Source organism: Trachymyrmex septentrionalis, unplaced genomic scaffold (genome assembly GCF_001594115.1).
Source record: "Trachymyrmex septentrionalis isolate Tsep2-gDNA-1 unplaced genomic scaffold, Tsep1.0 scaffold53, whole genome shotgun sequence".
NCBI classification, from domain to species: domain Eukaryota; kingdom Metazoa; phylum Arthropoda; class Insecta; order Hymenoptera; family Formicidae; genus Trachymyrmex; species Trachymyrmex septentrionalis.
Window position 1 is genome coordinate 46,366 of NW_017305705.1, and position 6,080 is coordinate 52,445.

General features: G+C 26.6%; 1 protein-coding gene across 2 annotated transcripts in view; it reads left to right on the forward strand.

Moving 5' to 3' along the window:
* Positions 1-6,080, forward strand: part of LOC108752030 (long-chain-fatty-acid--CoA ligase ACSBG2-like) — a 21,972-nt gene that overhangs the window by 751 nt on the left and 15,141 nt on the right. The window contains exon 1 of one of the 2 annotated variants that reach the window (XM_018492614.1): positions 4,603-4,702. The exons of the other annotated variant lie outside the window; for it this stretch is intronic. The gene's annotated coding sequence lies outside the window, so the exon portion shown is untranslated. Of the gene's footprint in view, positions 1-4,602; positions 4,703-6,080 lie in introns of those variants that run through there. 2 annotated transcript variants of the gene reach the window in all.

Sequence of the window (6,080 nt, forward strand, 5' to 3'; positions counted from 1 at the left end):
TGTGTGTGTGTGTGTGTGTGTGTGTGTGTGTGTGTGGTTCACTGCTTTTAAAAAGTACAAATTCACTACTTTAGCAGAGAATTTATATTTTTAAAGCATAGTGAATCACTGTTCTTTGATCTATCTGACGCAATGTTCTGTGTGTCGCATATCCCTAATTTGCGTGTTTTGTATTCTCAAGTATAATCTCTCAAAGTATATTCTGCAATTGTTCTTAATATTCGGTGGCTCTAGACACGCCACACACACACACACACACACACACACACATCGTTCTGATTTTACAAGTGTCTGGTTTCGGCAGCATATGTGTCATTATGGATCATACATAAGTTTTATACATATATCCTAACCTTTGTACTCATAATAATTGTTAATTTTTCCATATAAGACTTTTTAAGCATCCTGATATTCTTGATGTCTTATATTAATTTACTCTTCCTTGCAATGGTTCTGTCAGGCTGCGTTCGAAAATACTACCCGAGTATTTACGAGTATCATTTTATCTTTGTTGTTCACCGAATATTAATCAAAAATAAAATGATACTTGAGAAGTATTCACGGGTAGTGTTTCCGAACGAAGTCTTGGTAAGCTGTTATCTGTATCTCTAGATATTTGAATGACATTATCCGTTCTACCATCTCATCATTAATTGCCAGTATACATATCGATACATTAAAAATATTGTATATGTAATATATATATTTAATATAAATAATGTAATATGAAAATTAATTAAATCATGAAATTCTCAATATATTTTATTTGTTAAATAAAATCTCTATTTTATAACTCGAAATATTTATATCTTACTTTTATACAAGTTAAATTAGCCAGGAAAATAATGTTTTATATAATAATTATAGTGCAACATTAATGAGTCCAACTGAATTTGTTATTTTTTTTTTTTACTCAAATAATAGCTGTTGCATATTCTACATTTTTTGTTTTTACGAATATGTACATATGTATTTATCATTCTGAACAAACAAATGTGGATTATGCAGCTATTAGATTGCTTATTACTGTAGAAAAAATGTTATATCTATTGGATATCTTTTATACATAATTATTTAAATAGCAGATAAAGGCAAAGAAGCCACACTTGATGTTCGTGCTATACAATTTATATGTTTATCCTAAAGCAATAACGCAAAAATACATACAGACGTTTCAACCTTTTTACATTAGGTCCTCTTCAATGTGATAAAACTTGAGAATAAATTTTACATATCAAATCTTCTTAAAACCGCACTTCTATCCAGATTCACGCTCTCTTCGCAAATTAAAATATTATAATCTCCTATGGAGAACGTAATGTACATCCATATATTTTCGAATTGTAGTCTAAATTATCTCAACTGGACATCCTTAAATCACACGTTCCATGGATCAGATTTTTATAATTTATTGTTCCATCAATATAGTTTGTATCAATCTGTCAGAAAATTTTTCCAAAAAACATAATTATTAATTCTTAATAATTACTGAATCATCAAATGTTTAAAGTTCGGATTTTTTAATGCTTTACATATTAAAGTTTAGTTTTACATATCAAAAAGTTTACATAAGAAAAAGTTTTACATATGCGAGTTGAATGTCGTGACATAAGGTCGATAGAGTTGACCTCAGCTAACGCTAAATATTTCTAAAATATTCCTGAAAGTTCCTAAAATTTCCAAAAAATTCCAAGAGTATTTTAAAATATTCCGAAATATTTACGGAAAAGTAATATTCAAATATCAGTAAAAAATTTTATTTATATATCATCATATATTTAGAGAATATTCCATATATGTTTCGCAAAATTTTAAATTTTCCAGAAATTCTAGGTCCCTAAATCAGTTTTTAAACAAAATTTTGCTTTGAAAAACATACACTTGACACTTTCATCTTAGAGCTCAATTTTGGGGCTTACTTTACAAGCGAAATGCTGCGCTTTTTATTATATCTCTCAGCTGATGATTTTTGTTAACGAGTAAATGCTCTCCATCGCGGTCTTCTATTAGCGAAAATATGTACTGCTTGCTCGCGATTTTCATAATATATATAAGGAGTATTCATATAATATTTTGAACATTTCTATATTCTGACATTTGTGTATTTCGACATTTGTGTATTCTGTGACAATCCTTTCTCACTGGGCCGGAATATTCAGAACATTGGAAATACGAATCGAACTTTCTATTGTATATTTACTGTTAGCTGACTGACTTCGTATAAATAGATCGGCCTAATTATTGACCGTACGAGTGGGCAATAACTGACCTTGCTAATTATTTCAAGTACTTCTGTTCTACTATTATCCTATTTATTATCCTATCCCATTATGTAGATAAACTATCTACTTGCTTTTTACGAAATCAGTATCACCAATAATGGTTCAAATACATATGAAGAGTTAAGGCTGACTAAACATCCTATTCGGAGGACTACTATTATAGTTTATTGGCATGCTAATAAGTCGCATCGTGTAAAATCAAGAATCAGCACTGTAAAGGCCAAGTTATATCTATAATCAGATCAAAGGCCAGTTATTGGTTTATACTTGCAAGCATATTGTATAAATGAGGCAAAGACTTTTTATAAATAATAATTAAGAATACAAATGCTAATTATAAGGAAATTAGATCTCATTTTAATATATAATAACATGTTACAATAATTTATGTTTGTGCATACTATAATAATATTTATAAGAAGATGAAAAAACATCGACTGATAAAAAAGTCATTACTTATAAATCAGAGAAATAAAAATAAAAATGTACATTTGTATAATTGTATAATTAATCATATGGTTGTGAATAGTTGAAATATATAGCCGAGATCACAAAAAAAACAAACACACATACCTAATTATTATTCAATTTTTATTCTATGTTTGTTACCTGATAGCTATTTAAAAATGTGTTCCTAGACTTTCCTACATATACATATATACACATAAACATAAAAAATATCCTGAACTCTACGTGTAAACTCTATCCAATATTAATATCTAATTCTATTTTTTATAATTTTGAAAATATTCCAATTTTTTCTCAAAAATCATATTTTTAATAGTTCGATAAATATTAAATAAAAATGGATAAATAATAAAGAGTGATAAATATTAAAAATAAATGAGTTTGAAATAAATTTGAAGTACGACACAGCAACACATATTCATAATTATCTATTGCGCATTTCTTGTCTGATACATACTCATAAATTAAGTTTTAAAAGCTGAATAATTTTAACTAAAAATGCAAATCTTATTTTATAATCTTATAATCTTTTATGCAATTATGTAAAAAGTGAAAATATCATAACCGGTTGAACAAGAAAAATGTATTAATTCAGCTATAAAAATTAACAGAGCGAGATTGAATAACATATGCACTCTATGAAAATATATGAAAGTTTCGAAAATAATTGAAATCGTAATGTCTATTATAAAATTATTAATGTAATTTAATTTAATAATTATAATATTCAGATAGCACAAAATATTATAAAATATTTACAACACACTTTTGTAAATATTAATAAAACTTATTTTAAATATTATGTAAATATTTTTGTGTCTTATATTTAGATCGCATAGATCATGAATATTTATTAAAAATATTATGAAATATTTGTTATAAATGTTGTAGTAAATAATATATAATATAATAATATATATATTAGGTGTAGTAAAAAGTCATCGCGTATTTTTAAAAGACATCTATCAGTAAAAACCGCAATTACTTTCTTACCAACAATATAAATATATCTTAATAGAGTAAAGTTTCAGCTTTAAAAATCTCTTTTTTAAATTATACGATACGACAATTTTTAATGGAGTTATGAGCAATTAAAGTCAAAATAATTCTTTTATTTAATCCGCGATAACTCAGTAATCAAAAGTCGTAGGAATATTAAAAAAAAACGATTTTGTAGGGAAAGTATCAAGCTTTCACGATAGGTAATCGAAAATTTTCTCAAATTCGTTTTGGACACGTTACAAATCCACAAAGTGAGAAGAAAATTTTTCGTCTTTTTCAGCTCGTAGTTTTTGGTATGTAAAAATTATCAAACTCATATAAACGTAAAAAATGTGATAAGCTTTTAAAAGTAGAGATTTCAAGCTTTAAAACCCTTTTTTTAAATTTAAATTTCATTCATTATTGACGAAGATATTGTATATGCAACTTTGAGCTAAAAAATACGCGATGACTTTTTACTACACCTAATATTATAAAAATACTCAATAAGATATTATAATTCTCGTAAAAACTACTTATTATAATTATTTATTTGTATTTATTATAAATATTACATAAAATATTTAGTCTATATTTTAATAATATTTCGAAAGTTTTATATAAATATGGATAAAATATTTATATGACATTTCAAAAAATGATAGGTGATAAATATTTATTATAATTTCTATTCTGTGTTGTCTAAGCAACCACTCCTATAATACTGAAAAAAATTAACCGATTTCAATCCGGTTTATTTGATTTTATGTTGACGCATAAAGTTAAAAACGCATTGATAGTACACTAGACATCGACTTATGTATGACGTGATCGACATAGGTGAATTGAGTTCTTGGTCAGTATTGCAAGAGCTGTCGCACGATACAGAGTGATCCGGCTCGTAATCCAGAACATAGCTCGACCGCGCGGGAATCGTCTGTTTAGTTTAATTGAAAAGTAAGGAAAACTAGGTGAGTGTAAAACGAAATTGGATATCTGGAGACATTGGACGAAATTGTAAATTATTTAATATATATTTATAAAACATAAATTATCTGATAAATCAATTAATTAAAATTTAAGAAATAAACTGACACTAAAAAAGAATACTAAAAAATCTATATCGCTCTTCGCATGTGATATAAAAACTTTTTAGATTTTTATTTGTATTGAAAGCAAAAAGAGGTATTGCAATAAAAAATATACGGATATATATATTATATATATATATACATATATGTTTTCTAAACGTATCTAATGCTACAAATGTTTAAGAAACGTATATAAAATCAGCATGTGCTACTGGGAATATATATATATATGTGCGTGTCAGTTTAATTATAAAAGATCTTTCCATCGCTGTTCAATGCCCCTATAGTTTTCCTAATTTTACTAAGTTTTTACAAATGTAAAGCCTATTTTACAATTGCATAAGAGTAGTTGTAATGTAGTTATAAAAATTAACCAATCACAGTCGAATATTCTTCTCGTATTTGACTGTGATTGGTGCACTTCTACAACTACAACTACTTACAATTACAACTACATTTATACAATTATAGACTAAGCTTAAGATTACTAACTTTATGTATCAATCTCTAAAATATAAAGGAAGTGATTTTTTGGGATCGAAAAATCGACATGTATGTAAGGCGAAGGTCCAGATTGAAATCCAGGATCTGTAGACGATTATAAATTTATCACACAAGATCACGTATCATTGCAATAAAAAAATAATTAAACTAATTTTTATTTTAATAAGAGAGATTTAATATATCGCTATAATATTTTACAATTGAAAATCAATTAAAAAATTTTATTAAGAAATCAGAGTATATTTTGTGTTTCATGTTCTATATAAAATTATCCTTCTTTAAAGAAGCAATTTGTCATAAATTTTGTAAAACTTAAAACAGTCGATCATCGATTTTTGAATGTATATAAAGAATTATTTTAATAAGATTTAGATTAATTTCTTTTGCTTATTTATTATATTATATTATTTCTTTAATTTTCTGTTGTTCGTGTCCAAGCGTGGTAACTTCTCTTATATGCCTGTGGTGCGTACGCTGATTGTACACAGTTCATATAGAACCTACAATTTAACATCGATTCCGAACAACGAAGTTTTTGTTTAGACAAATGTTTCTTTGCAAGTGTTTTTTGGCAAAAATACTCTCGGTGGGTTGCCACTTTCTTTCGAGAGGAAAAAGAGTGTATGAAAATATTTATTTAGGTTTTATCGGGATCTCTACCACAGCAGACCATACAGTGCGCTGTCTACTCTGCCACACTCAATATTATATCGCTTTTAATTTTATATTATATTATATTATATTTATCAATTTC